At 38.0% G+C, this 14,867-nt stretch overlaps 1 protein-coding gene across 2 annotated transcripts in view; it reads right to left on the minus strand.

Moving 5' to 3' along the window:
* The window catches only part of PRIM2 (DNA primase subunit 2), a 316,216-nt gene that overhangs the window by 228,313 nt on the left and 73,036 nt on the right, over window positions 1-14,867 (minus strand). The window lies entirely within an intron of this gene.

The following is a 14,867-nucleotide window of genomic DNA, read 5'->3' on the forward strand; positions in this document are numbered from 1 at the left end:
AGAAATAAAGTAATTTTTTTTTTCAGACCAAAAAAAAAAAAATTAAAATATTCACAAAATGCTTGTGAATGTTAAGAAAATGAGTTCCAAATGTTAAAGTCCATATTATTTCTTTTTTTTTTTTTTTTTTTGAGACGGAGTCTCGCTCTGTCGCCCAGGCTGGAGTGCAGTGACCGGATCTCAGCTCACTGCAAGCTCTGCCTCCCGGGTTTACGCGATTCTCCTGCCTCAGCCTCCCGAGTAGCTGGGACTACAGGCGCCCGCCACCTCGCCCAGCTAGTTTTTTGTATTTTTTTTAGTAGAGATGGGGTTTCACCGTGTTAGCCAGGATGGTCTCGATCTCCTGACCTCGTGATCCGCCCGTCTCGGCCTCCCAAAGTGCTGGGATTACAGGCTTGAGCCACCGTGCCCGGCCCCATATTATTTCAACGATAAAATCTACATAATGATTTTGTCTTCATGCAGTCTTGTACTTTCCAAATTTTCTACAAAAGGCCTAGTGTTTTAAAATTAGCATACTTATATATTTGTTAAAACCACAGAGCTTTTTCCCTATGTTGTCAAAAAATCTTAACATTAAAAATATTAATTATGAAATATTAAACCAGCTTATAAAACAAACCTAATTAAGATCTATTTTAGATAAAATTTTTAAAAAGAGAAAAATGTTGGCAATTTATATAACTCCAAATATTACATTATTAAATTGTAATATTTATATTATGCTGCTATATAAATTGCATACTTAAGAAGGAAAATACTTCCCAACTCATTAGCAAGGTCAGCATTACCTGATATCAAAATCAGATAGCCCTTATATGAAAGGAAAAGTCTAGATCAACATCCCTCATGGGAAGTAAAGCAAAAATTCAGCAATATATAAAAAAAGATAATATACCTTGACATAGTAGGTTTATCCCAGGAATGCAAAATTGACTTAATATTGTTTTAATCAATGTAATCAAGTACACATTCACAGATTTTTAAAAATTTAAACCATATTGTCAACCCAATAGATGAATAAATGGTCAAAGCTTTAGATAAACTTCAACACCCATTCTGTGTTAGGCCATTCTTGCAAAGAAATACCTCAAACTGGTTACTTCATTTTATTTATTTGTTTTTTGATACAAGGTCTCACTCTGTGGCCCAGGCTGCAGTGCAGTGGCGCAGTCACAGCTCACTGCAACCTCAAAGTCTCCAGGCTCAGGTGATCCTCCCAAGTAGCTGTGCCTACTGGCCTGCACCACCACATTCATTAATCACATTTTTGTAGAGACAAGGTTTCACCATGTTGCCCAGACTAGTCTCAAACTCCTGGGCTCAAGCAATCCACCTACCTCAGCCTCCCAGAATGCAAGGATTACCGGCATAACCTACTAGGTCTAGGCAAGACTGGGTAATTTACAAGAAAAGAGGTTTAATTGGATCACAGTTCTGCAGGCTATATAAGAAGCATAGTGACATCTGCATCTGGGGAGGCCTCAGGGAGCTTTTACTGATGGAGGAAGGTGAAGCAGGAGCAGGTACTTCACATGGTGAGAGCAGGAGCAAGACAGAGAGAGATGAGGGGTAGGCGCCACACACTTTTAAATGACCAGATCTCAGGAGAATTCATTATCATGAAGACATCACCAACCATGAGAGATCTGCCCTCATGATCCAGACACCTCCCACTAGGCCCCACCTCCAGCTTTGGGGATTATATTTCAACATGAGATTTGGACAGGGACAAATATCCAAGCTATATCACATCGATAACAAAAAAAAAAGCAAATGAGAAACAGAAAGAAACTTCCTTAACCTGATAAAAGGCCATCTATGAAAAACCAATAAGTAATATCACACTTAATAGTGACAGACTAAATGTATGTATTCCTAAGGTCAGGAACAAAACAAGGATGCACACTCTCATCACTTCTATTAAACATCGTAGTAGAGGTCCTAGCCAGGGTAATTGGCAAGAAAAATAAATAAAAGGCATACAGTTGGAAAGAAAAAAAATAAAACTATATTCACAGACTACATAGACATCTATGTAGAAAATGCCAAAAAATCTACCAAGAGGCTACTAAAATTAATAAGTTTAGCATAGTTACAAGACCTAGAAGAGCCAAAACAATTTTTGGAAAAGATCAAAATTGAAACACTGACTCCACCTAATTTCAAAACTTATTATAAAGTTACAATAATCAAGATAGAGTGATACTGTTACAAGGACAGACATTTATATCAATGGAACAGAAACAAGTACAAAAACACACCCATGTTCAAATTATTCTTTACAAGTTGAAAAATGGAGAATCCAATGAAAAAGAAAAGTCTTTTCTTTTTTTTTTTTTTTGAGATGGAGTTTCACTCTGTCACCCAGGTTGGGGTGCTGAAGTGCAGGGGTGCAATCTCAGCTCACCGCAACCTCCACCTCCCAGGTTCAAGCAATTCTCCTGCCTCTGCCTCCTGCGTAGCTGGGATTACTGGTACCCACCACCACACCCGGTTAATTTTTTGTATTTTTAGTAGAGATGGGTTTTACCATGTTGACCAGGCTGGTCTCAAACTCCTGACCTCAAGTGATCTGCCCCCTGGGACTCCCAAAGTGCTGGGATTACAGGCATGAGCCACTGCACCCAGCCCAGTCTTTTCTACTAACAGTGCTAAAACAACTGGAAACCAACAAGGAAAAAAAATCAACACGTCTAAAACTTAACTAAAAAATGGGTCATAGATTTAAATGCAAGAGCTAAAACTATAAAGTTTCAAAAAGATAATATAGGAGAAATTCTTCATGTTCTTGGGTTAGGTGAATATTTCTTAATAAAAGTAAACCATACACTAAAGAAATTGATAAAATAGACTGAATCAAATTGTAAGACTTTTGCTCTTCAAAAAATATTGTTAAAACAAAAGGCAAATCATAGACTAGGAAAAAGTATGTGCAACACGCACACACATATTCAAGATATGGAAATTAAAAGCACAATGAGATATCATTGTACATCCACTAGAATGACTAAAATTTAAAACTGACAATATCAACTTTTGGCAAGCTTGTAGAATAACTGGAACACATATACTACTGGTGAGAACATACCTAGCCACTTTGGAAATAGTTTGGCAATTTCTCATAAAGTTAAACATACTTGAAACATATTTATTGGTCAGCCCAGCAATCCTCCTTAAAAGTATTTGTCCAGGCCAGGAGCGGTGGCTCACACCTGTAATCCCAGCACTTTGGGAGGCCAAGGTGGGCAGATCACGAGTTCAGGAGATCGAGACCATCCTGGCTAACACGGTGAAACCCTGCCTCTACTAAAAATACAAAAAATTAGGTGGTGTGGTGGCAGGCGCCTGTAGTCCCAGCTACTTGGGAGGCTGAGGCAGGAGAATGGTGTGAACCCGAGAGGCAGAGCTTGCAGTGAGCCGAGATCATGCCACTGCACTCCAGACGACAGAGTGAGACTCCGTCTCAAAAAAAAAAAAAGTATTCATCCAAATATTCACAGCAGTTTTATTCATAATAGCCAAAAACTGGAAATGATCTAAATGTCCATCAAGTGGACATTTGAATTGGGGACTAGTTAAACAAATTGTGGTATATTCACACAATGGAATACTACCTAACCATTAAAAAGAATGGAAAAAAAATTAAAAATTAAAAAAATAAAAGAATAGAAGAATGAATTACCAATACATGAAACAATATAGATGAGGCCGAGATGGAAGGAGTTTGAGACCAGTATGGGAAACATAGCAAGAACCTATCTCTACAAAAAATCTTTACAAATTAGCCAGGTGTAGCGGTATGCACCTATAATCCTAGCTATGTGGGAGGCTGAGGCAGGAGGGTCCCATGAGCCCAGGAGTTCAAGGTTGCAATGAGCTATGATTTCACCACAGCATTCCACTTTGAGTGACAGAGTAAGACCTTATCTCTAAAAACAACAACAACAGAGATGAATGTTGAAAGCACAATGCAGATCAACAAAAGCCAAACACAGAAGAATACATAGTGTATGATTCAATTTATATGGAATTCTAAAACAAAATTATCATGACAGAAAGCAGATGAGTGTTTGCCCAGGTTCAGGGGTGGAGGGAGGAAATTAAATGCTAAAGACTATTTATTGTACAAAAGTACAATAAAATCTTCTGATTTGTCAATTTACTCCCCCCACCCAATCTACTTTCTCATAGCATTTATTATGCATTTATTATGTGGGAGGTTATGTGAATGACATGCCTGGTCAAACCAATCCCCTGAGCCCTATGCAAATCAGACACCGTCTCCTCCAGCCTCTTCATATACCTGGCAGGTTTCTACCACACTGGGGGTCTCTTCTCTCAGCTTTGGAGCCCCCTCTCCCTCTGTCTCTGTAAAGGGGAGCTTCTTCCTTCTTTCTTCTCCCTTCTATCTTGTCTATTAAACTTTCTGCTCCTTAAAACCACTGCACATGTATCCATGTCATCTTATCTAATTGGGCATGAGACAAGACCCTGGTGTTCTTCCACTCATCGGAGCCGTATCACAATGACTGGCACATTTATGCTTACCAACACATATCCAAAGTGAAAAAAAAAAGGGGGGGAATATTTGTGCCTGCTTCCCACAAAGAGGGAGAGGAACATCACTAAAGATCATGAGCATAAAAATTATAGATACAGATACACTGGCTTAGAATTCTGTGACCTTGGATAAGTTACCCAACCTTTCCAAGTTTGCTCCTCTGCAAAATTCATGCAAATAACCCTCTCATAATGTTGCCAACAGGGTTAAATTGAGAACACATATAATAAATTTAATTGTGTCTGGTACACAGTATGTGCTTATTAAAAAATTACAAACCTGCCTTCACCACCACTACCACCACCATCATCACCCAGCAAGCCAATTCTTCAACTAAAATCAGTTCAGAGGCTCTTGACCTCAAAAGAATGATTTGATGCCACATGAAATTGAAGGAGAAAATACACAGTTTCAAATTCTCTTTTTCTCCCTGCTCTTTACCCCATGTGGTTGTGCCACTGTGTACTGCCTCAGGCCTAACCCAAAATATGCAATTGATACATATTTGAAGGATAAATTCATTCCTTAGGCAAAGTGTTAAAAAATAACAGTGGAGGCTGCTCAGCCTATAAAGTAGCCATTCTTTATTCCTTTACTTTCCTAATAAACTTGCTTTCACAAAAAAAAAAAAAAAAAAAAGTGGAAACATAAAACAATGAAGCCATTTAAGTAAAAAAATCTGTGACTCTCAGTATGTCATTTTTTCAGCCATCTATAAGAAGTAGAGATTATTTCCTTCTTAATATTTTGAACAAAATTCAAATGTAGTCCAAAGGATTAATGAAAATATACTTACAAAACTTTAAGCTACTTAGAAAACTATAAATGCAAATTGTTATTCTCTTTCTTTGAGATTACAGTTGCCCCACCAAAATCCAAAAAGCTATATTCGTTTTTTCCTCAAAGATTGAACATTATTTCATTTTCTTACCATTATTTGAGCCTTCAATAGTCAATGTTGTAACTGTGGAGTTTTTGATGACACCGTTAAGGAAGATAACATTCGTGTTACCAATCTTGCTTACCATTCTTTTGTTTCAAATTTATGAGCAAGTAATCTGTCTTCTATACTTTTTTCCAGGTTCAGTTATCTATTTTCTAGATCATTACCCCATTCACACCTCAATTTAGTAAACTCAATGACACTGTTCACCTGGCTGTTTTGCAACACAACAAATATAATCTTATATACGAACAAAATCATAGTGCCACAAGGGACAACCACAACCAGAGCATAAGTACTTTCCATGATATTTCTAAAGTCTCATAACTGTATGTTAGGTTTCTCTTTTAAAATGCAGGCATGAGAAATATAAAATTATAAAAAATAAGATTTTATACAAAACAGCAAGAGTCTTATAAAACATTTCCTTCTACTCTTAGTCCCCCTTTAAAATTTTAAGGGAAACCACGCCTGTTATTCTCAATTCTCTCATTCCTTAGTTATTTCCAATCAACTAGTCTCAGATAATTTTCATTTTTTGTTTTTATTTTTTATTTCAACTTACACATTACTCTCCTAGAACTTGTTGGGTAACATTTTCTGCACCACTCCAATTTTAGTATATATACTGCCTACTTAAGTTCACAGGGTTCTCTCCGTCACTTGGATAAAGACAGAAAGCCTTATTAAGATTTTCATTTCTGAGATACAAGACTCTCAATGCATGTAAATCAGAAGATGGATTCTGTACTCCTTGACAAATTCCTAAACGTATATGTGCAATTAATTAGACAAGCAGTGAAAATTGAAGGTACAGAATTAGAAACCATGGACAGTACTCATCTGTCTGAATGGAGCAGGCAGGAAGATAGATGTCCAGCCTCATTATCAGACAAGGGTATGGACAAGGAAGAAATGAGAGAACTTAAAAAAATTAAGAAGGAAAAAAAAAGCAGTGGTCTTACTCCCCACTCCCTAAAAAAGACAAAATCAAGAGAATGCTCACATCCAAGACAGAGCCTTGCAAAATCCAGCTCAGACCTGATATCTCTGAAGCTCTCTCTGCAATCCCCAGACAAGTCCATCACTCTCTTTTCTGTGATGCCTCTTTACCTGGTATGGACTTCTCTTTTTATTGACCACACATATGATGACTGTTTATACGTCTCCCTGTTTACTCTGAACTGATTTTAGTTGAAGAATTGGCTTGCTGGGTGATGATGATGGTGGTGGTACTGTTGATGAAGGCAGGTTTCTAATTTTTTAATAAGCATATACTGCGTACCAGACACAATTAAATTTATCGTATGTGTTCTCAATTTAATCCTTTTGGCTGCCCCCTCAAACACATACTAGGCACCCTGAAAGCTTAAACATACCTATGTCTCCCATGTTTTCGCCTGGCACATAGTGGGTACTCAGGAAAAGTTAAAGGCTCTACTACTATGACAAAAATAAATGACAATCCATTATCAAAGAAAGCCAAACCACACACTTCTTTTTAATATTTATTCTTGCTCTGGGACATAATTATTAAGTATCACAGGTAAAAATGCAGAGCTAGGTGATTTAATATAGGATGTGGCCAATCCTATTACTATGAGAAAGTTAGTTTAATTAATACAGTATTTTACTTTGGTTTAAATTCCTATGTGTCACGTGTACATGTTTGCATATGTCTCTCTCTTGTTCTTGCTCTTTCTCTCATTAATGATGAATCAGAAAATTTTGAAAAAACTAAAAATCAAAGGCATATACATAATCATTACTTTACAATGTCCAGTCACTGTTAAAAATTACACCCTCAACACTTTATCAACCTGTAACATTTACATATGCCCACTCCTCCTGTGCAAAATTTCTAAATTGGAAAACTAACAGGTGATGCATCTTTCTTTGTAGTGACTGAAGAAATTTTTGCTGTAGGAGAGTAGAAGTGTCAAAGAACTGAATTTACACAAGTACCCCTCCCCAGCAAAAAAAACTATTTCAGTATTCAGCTGTTTCCTAGCAACTGAATCTGCTGATACTTTCCCATCACAAGTAGGCATAGGTATAAAATCTGTGTTTCAGTGCATTCAGGTGTCAATGAAAGCAACACAGCTCAGTGAAAAAAAAAGAAGTATAAATAATGTATAAAAATATTAAGTATTTTCTAGCCAATCTAGGCTGAAGCTTTTAAAATGGGTAAATATGATTCTTAAGTATGATAAATGATCTGGAAAATTGGAGTTTATTACAAAAAGTATAGGAGGTCTGATCTTTTCCATGAATGAGGAAAGAGAAAAAAATCCACAAAGGTGAATGCAAAAATAGCAACCCAAGGATTACTCTGGAGAGTTCAACCATGAAGAATGAAGCTGCTCCTTGCAAGGTAGCGAGACTTTAAACCTGGTTTATGCTGCATCATAAATTTCCAAGCAAAATATAAAATTCACACCTTACATACTGCAGGGAAAAACTGTCCAATGAATAACAGTTTGAACTACTGTAGCCAACTGCAATAGTTCTTCAGGAGTATTCTGAGTTCATAAACATTTGTAATTGGGATTTCAGAAATATTCTGCATGTATAGCACTTCACACATATTATCAGGTATACACTTTACTCTTTCCTTTTATAAACAGTACACTGAGGTGCAACCCCAAGTTACTTTAGTTTTCTCAACAAATCAGGAGAATGCAAACATGCAGCTCTCACAAGGTAATTCATCAGATCTTGAGCACCTACTCCATAAGGCATTGTGCTGGGTACCAGAGATCACTAAGTTGAATATAACACAATCTGTACCCTGGAGCTGCTGAAGCATTTAAAATATGCAATGGAAACACCTGCTTGAGGGTAAATCAGAGAAAGCAGGAGAAGCAACAAACTATAATAGAACAGGCACTGAAATTGAGTTTCGAGAGACATATGGTAAAAGACCCAGGTCTTTCACTAATGAGCAATGTGAGTTCTGGTAGGCCACTCAACCTTTCAGAGGCTAGACATTCATGGGCAAAATGAAGAGGCCTGCTTGGTAAGTTTTATAGACAGCCTCTTAGAAAACACTTTGCTAAGCACTATCATGAATAATAGAACAAGCAAATATATCCATTGGCCTTTGGGAGGTAATAAGATCATGAGAGTTTGCTGCTGCTTTCTCCACTCTCAACCATTTGAAGGCACAATGAGAAGACAGCCATCTGCCAACCAGGAAGCAGGCCCCCACCAGCCTCCAAAATGATGACAAACAAAAGTCTGTTGTTGATGTTGCCCAGTCTATGATAATTTGTTACAGCAGCCCAAACTAAGACAATATCTATAAGCCTACAGTTTATAGTCTACTTGCCAAGGAAGAGGGCAAGACAGCACACAAATAATTACTACACAAACTCTAAAATCCTTTCCTGCTCTAAAAATTATTTCTATATGATAAAATTTACTGGCAACTAGAAAACAAAGAAAACTTGAAATGAGAGAATCACTAACATTCTTGGCAATAATTTCCATAATTATGAAACATGGAACTGCACAAAGCACTATAGAGAGAAACAAAAGGAATATTCAAAACATCTTAAAATATTCTTCACATGAACTATTCCTTCAAATAAACACCTTATATATAGCACTTTGGAATTTTCAGAACTTTCATATACAATACTGACTTCTGTAATGAATGAAACCAGTTCTATCAAAAAGCTAGAATATTTCACTAAAACAAGAAAATAACTTTTACCCAATACTGTTCTGTGAATAGTGCCAATAGCTTTGTTTTTCTAAAATAAAAGTATGTATGTATAACGTGTAATTTTTCTGGACATACATATACATATGGAGAAAAATATGAAGATGTTTCATATTCCTATTGCTAAAACACACCTCCAACAATAACAACAGTAGTTTACAATGATTCTAAACTGAATGTGTGCAAGGGAAACTACTGAAGCAGGGGAAAAAATTATCAATATGTATTTCTAATTTCTCCTTTTTAAAACCCCCATTTTATATTGCCTACATTGGGCAGGGGTAATATTTTAACTGAGGCGACACAATCAAAAGTTTGGAAACCACCAGCATACACACTAAAATTCGAACTCATAGACTTAGTAATACTCACTTTGACAATTTGATCTTCTGCTATTCTTATTCATAGACATTAAACCATATCAATCATACTTCTAAAACCATTCCCCAAACATAGTTATGCTTTCCAGCACCTAACATTTACATCTACTACTCTTTGTAAGCTGCACATCTCCATGTACCCAAATCATTTAAAGCCAGTATCAACTCTATCGTTTCTCAAACTTCTCTGAACTTAGGTAATACAGCTCTCAGGCTCTCTTTCACCTTGTCATTGAGTCTTTTATGGACATCTTAGCTCCCTCTACTACAAAGAGAGTTCTTGAGGACCAGGGTTGTGTCTCATCAACTTCCCATTTCCCATACCTAGGCACTATGCAGTAAACTTGACATATGTTAGAGAAATGTGGGGTCTCCAGCCTCCTACTACAGGTGCATTTGGGTAAGCAACAGGTCCATACCTTCCTGGGACGAGCTCCCAGAGGAAGGAGCAGGCTACCATCTTTGCTGTTTCACAGTCTTCACTGTTGATACCTCCAGGTACTAGAAAATCCAAGGTGACTAGGGACTGGAGTGGGCCCCCAGGATATGGCAGCAGCCCTATGGAAAAGTGGCCAGCCTGTTACGTAGGTGCCCGTTCCCATATTATCTCCTCACTGGGCAGGTCCTCCAGGCCTGGGCCTCCAGTCACCCCCTGCCAGATATATCAAAGCAGTAGCAGCTCTGCAGCTCCCTGAACAGAGCAACCAGGGGCAACTGAAAGCTTCCCTACCACTGCCTCTGCAGTGGAACTGCCCTTGCTACCCTCGGACTAATGAAGGAGCAAAGACTCTCAATGCCTTATCCACACCTCCAACAAGCTGCAGTTGAGCCAAGGAGAAGAGACCAGTCCATCTCCCAGGGGTTCCAGCTACCCACCCCCAGTGTTAGTCATCAGACAGGGAACCCCTGGCTGGGGCCACAGCACAGGCCCTCCATCCTGGACTGATTGCACTGGGTGATTGCAGACCTGCACCTCTCCAGGGTGGAATCCCCATGAGAAAAGCAAAAGACCCTTGGCACAAACACTACTAAGGTCCCTTCCTCTGCTGTCTCCAAGTTGGGGAAGGAACATAAACACTGATCATGTCCAGAACTGCACTGGGAAGCCCAGGAGTGCCAAGCTGCAATTTACAGCCAGCACTCAAAGGGGAGAGGACCCCACGCATTAATAGAGAACACGGCTCCAACTGTGAGGAAACATAAGGGAGCCACAAACCCAAGCAAGAGTCTACCAGCTGATTAATATGCCTAAGGGCCACCTACTGCATCACACCCCAAAGCTTCAACACCAAAAATAACTTGCTAATATACCCTCCTCTTAAACCAAATACAAGAAGTCAGCTTCACATCAAGACCCTGCACAAAGGGTTGGCCCTGTGAAAACACAAGAAAATAAGTACATTGACTTCTCAATAGACTATTGACTACTCAATCTACACTGAGGTTAATGTAACAGCCACATGCAGAGATGAGAAAGAACCAAAGCAAGAACTTCAATAACTCAAATGACCAGAGTGTTGCATGTTCTCCAAACAACCACACCAGCTCTCCAACAAGAGTTCTTAACCAGGCTGAGCTGGCTGAAATTACAGAAATAAAATTCAAAATATGAACAGGAATAAAGATCATCAAAACTCAAACCCAATCCAAGGAAACTAAGAATCACAACAAAATGATAAAGGAGCTGAAGGAGGAAATAGCCAGTATAAAAAAGAACATAACACATCTGACAGGGCTGAACAACACAAGAATTTCACAATGCAATTAACAGCAGGATAAACCAAGCTGAAGAAGGAACTTGAAGACTGACTCTCTGAAATAAGACAGTCAGACAAAAATAAAGCAAAAAGAATAAAATGGAATGAACAAAACCTCCAAGAAGTACGGGATTATTCGCTTTTATCCCTGAAAGCGAAGGGGAGAAAGCAAACAACTTGGAAAGCATATTTCAGAATATCGTCCATGAGAACGTTCCTAACCTTGTGAGAGAGGCCAACAGTTACATTCAGGAAATACAGAGAACTCTTGCAAGATTCTACACAAGAAGATCATCCCCAAGACACACAATCATCAGATTTTCAAAGGTCAAAATGAAAGAAAATATGTTAAAGGCAGCTAGAGAGAAAGGACATATCACCTACAAAGGGAATCCCATCAGGCTAACAGCAGACCACTCAGCTGAAACCCTACAATCCAGAAGAGATTAGGGGCCTATATTCAATAATCATTAAAGAAAACTTCAACCAAGAATTTCATATCCAGCCAAACTAAGCTTCCTAAGTGAAGGAGAAATATTATCCTTTTCAGATAAGAAAATGTTGAGGAAGTTCATTACCATCAGACCTGACTTACAAGAGATCTTGAAAGGAGCACTAAATATAGAAAGACTGCTACCAGCTAATACAAAAAGACACTTAAATACACAGATCAGTGACAATATGAAGCCACCACACAAATAAGCCAGCATAATAACCAGCTAACAACACAATGACAGGATCAAATGTACACATTTCAATACAAACATTTAATGTAAATGGACTACATGTCCCACTTAAAAGGCATAGGTGGCAAGCTGGATAAAAAAGCAAGACCCAACAGTATGTTGTCTTCAAGAGACCTATCACTTAATGGGTCTCATAATGACAACCATAGGCTCAAAATAAAGGCATAAAGGAATATCTACCAAGCAAATGGAAATCAGAAAAAAACAGGGGTTGCAATCCCAATTTCAGACAAAACAGAATTCAAACAAACCAAAAGATTAAAAAAAGACAAATAAGGGCATTACATAATGGTAAAGACTTCAATTGAACAAAAGACCTAACCATCCTAAATATATATGCATTCAACACAGGAGCACCCAGATTCATACAGCAAGTTCTTAGAGACCTACAAAGAGACAAAGATTCCCACAAAATAATACTGTGAAACTTCAACACTCCACCAACAGTATTAGACAAATCATTGAGGCAGAAAATTAACAAAGATATTTAGGACCTGAACTCAACACTGGACCAAATGGATCTGATGGACCTCTACAGAACTCTCCATCCAAAACCAATAAAATATACATTCTTCTCATCACCACATAGCAAATGCTCTAAAAGCAATCACATAATTGGACATAAAATAATCCTCAGCAAATGCAAAACAACATAAATCATAACAAACACACTCTCGGACCACCATGCAATAATAATGGAAGTCAAGACTAAGAAAATCACTCAAAACCATGTGATTACATGAAAATTAGCATGCTTCTGAATGACTTTCGGGTAAAAAAATGAAATTATGGCAGAAATCAAGAAGTTCTTTGAAACTAATGAGGACAAAGATACAACATATTAGAATTTCTGGGATACAGTTAAGGCAGTGTTAAAGGGAAATTCATAGCACAAAATAGCCACATAAAAAGAAAGATCAGCCAGGCGCAGTGACTCACGTCTGTAATCCCAGCACTTTAGGAGGCCACGGCGATCAGATCATGAGGTCAAGAGATCGAGACCATCCTGGCCAACATGGTGAAACCCCATCTCTACTAAAAATATAAAAATTAGCTGGGTGTGGTGGCACACACCTGTAGTCCCAGCAACTCAGAAGGCTGAGGCAGGAGAATCGCCTGAACCCAGGAGGCAGAGGCTGCAGTGAGCCGAGATCGCACCACTGCACTCCAGCCTGGCAACAGAGCGAGACTCCGAGACTGTCTCAAAAAAAAAGTTAAAAAGATCTCAAGTTAGCAACTTAATATCACAACTGAAAGAATTACAGAAGCCTAAACAAATCAGCCCCAAAGCTAGCAAAAGACAAGAAATCACCAAAATCAGAGCTGAACTGAAGGAAGTCAAGACATGAAAAACCATTCAAAAGATCAACAAACACAGGAGTTGATTTTTTAAAAAACTAGTTCACCAGCAATGGATCCAAAACAAGAAGAAATCCTTTATTTACCCGAAAAAGAATTCAGGAGGTTAGTTATTAAGCTAATCAGGGAGGGGCCAGAGAAAGGTGAAGCCCAATGCAAGGAAATCCAAAAAATGATACAAGAAGTGAAGGGAGAAATATTCAAGGAAATAGATAGCTTAAAGAAAAGCAATCAAAAAATCAGGAAACTTTGGATACACTTTTAGAAATGTGAAATGCTCTGGAAAGTCTCAGCAATAGAACTGAACAAGTAGAAGAAAGAAACTCAGAGCTTGAAGAAAAGGTCTTTGAATTAACCCAATCCAACAAAGACAAAGAAAAAAGAATAAGAAAATATGAACAAAGCCTCCAAGAAGTCTGGGATTATGTTAAACAAGCAAACCTAAGAATAATCGGTGTTCCTGAGAAGAAGACAATTCTAAAAGCTGGGAAAACATATTTGAGGAAACAATCAAGGAAAACTTCCCCAGCAATGCTAGAGACCTAGACATCCAAATACAAGAAGCACAAAGAACACCTAAGAAATTCATCACAAAAAGATCTTCGCCTAGGCACATTTTCATCAGGTTATCCAAAGTTAGGATGAAGGAAAGAATCCTAAGAGCTGTGAGACAGAAGCACCAGGTAACCTATAAAGGAAAACCTAACAGATTAATAGCAGATTTCTCAACAGAAACCCTACAGGCTAGAAGGGATTGGGGCCCTGTCTTCAGCCTCCTCAAACAAAACAATTATCAGCCACGAATTTTGTATCCAGAAAAACTAAGCATCATATATGTAGGAAAGATACAGTGTTTTTCAGACAAACAAATGCTGAGAGAATTTGCCATTACCAAGCCACCACTACAAAAACTGCTAAAAGGAGCTCTAAATCTTGAAATAAATCCTGGAAACACATCAAAACAGAACCTTTTTAAAGCATAAATCTCACAAGACTTACAAAACAGAAATACAATTTAAAAAACAAAAGCAAAAACCAAGATACATAAGCAACAAATAGCACAATGAATGGAATGGTACCTCACATCTCAATACTAACATTAAATGTAAATGGCCTAAATGCTCCACTCAAAATATATAGAATTGCAGAATGGATAAGAATTCACCAACCAACTACCAGCTGCCTTCAAGAGACTCATGTAACACATAAGGACTCACATAAACTTAAAGTAAAGGGGTGGAATAAGGCATTTCATGCAAATAGACACCAAAATTGAGCAGGGATAGCTATTCTTGTATCAAACAAATCAAACTTTAAAGCAACAGCAGTTAAAAGACAGAAAGAGGGGCATTATATAATGGTAAAAGGCCTTGTCCAACAGGAAAATATCA

This window comes from Macaca fascicularis, chromosome 4 (assembly GCF_037993035.2).
Source record: "Macaca fascicularis isolate 582-1 chromosome 4, T2T-MFA8v1.1".
NCBI lineage: Eukaryota > Metazoa > Chordata > Mammalia > Primates > Cercopithecidae > Macaca > Macaca fascicularis.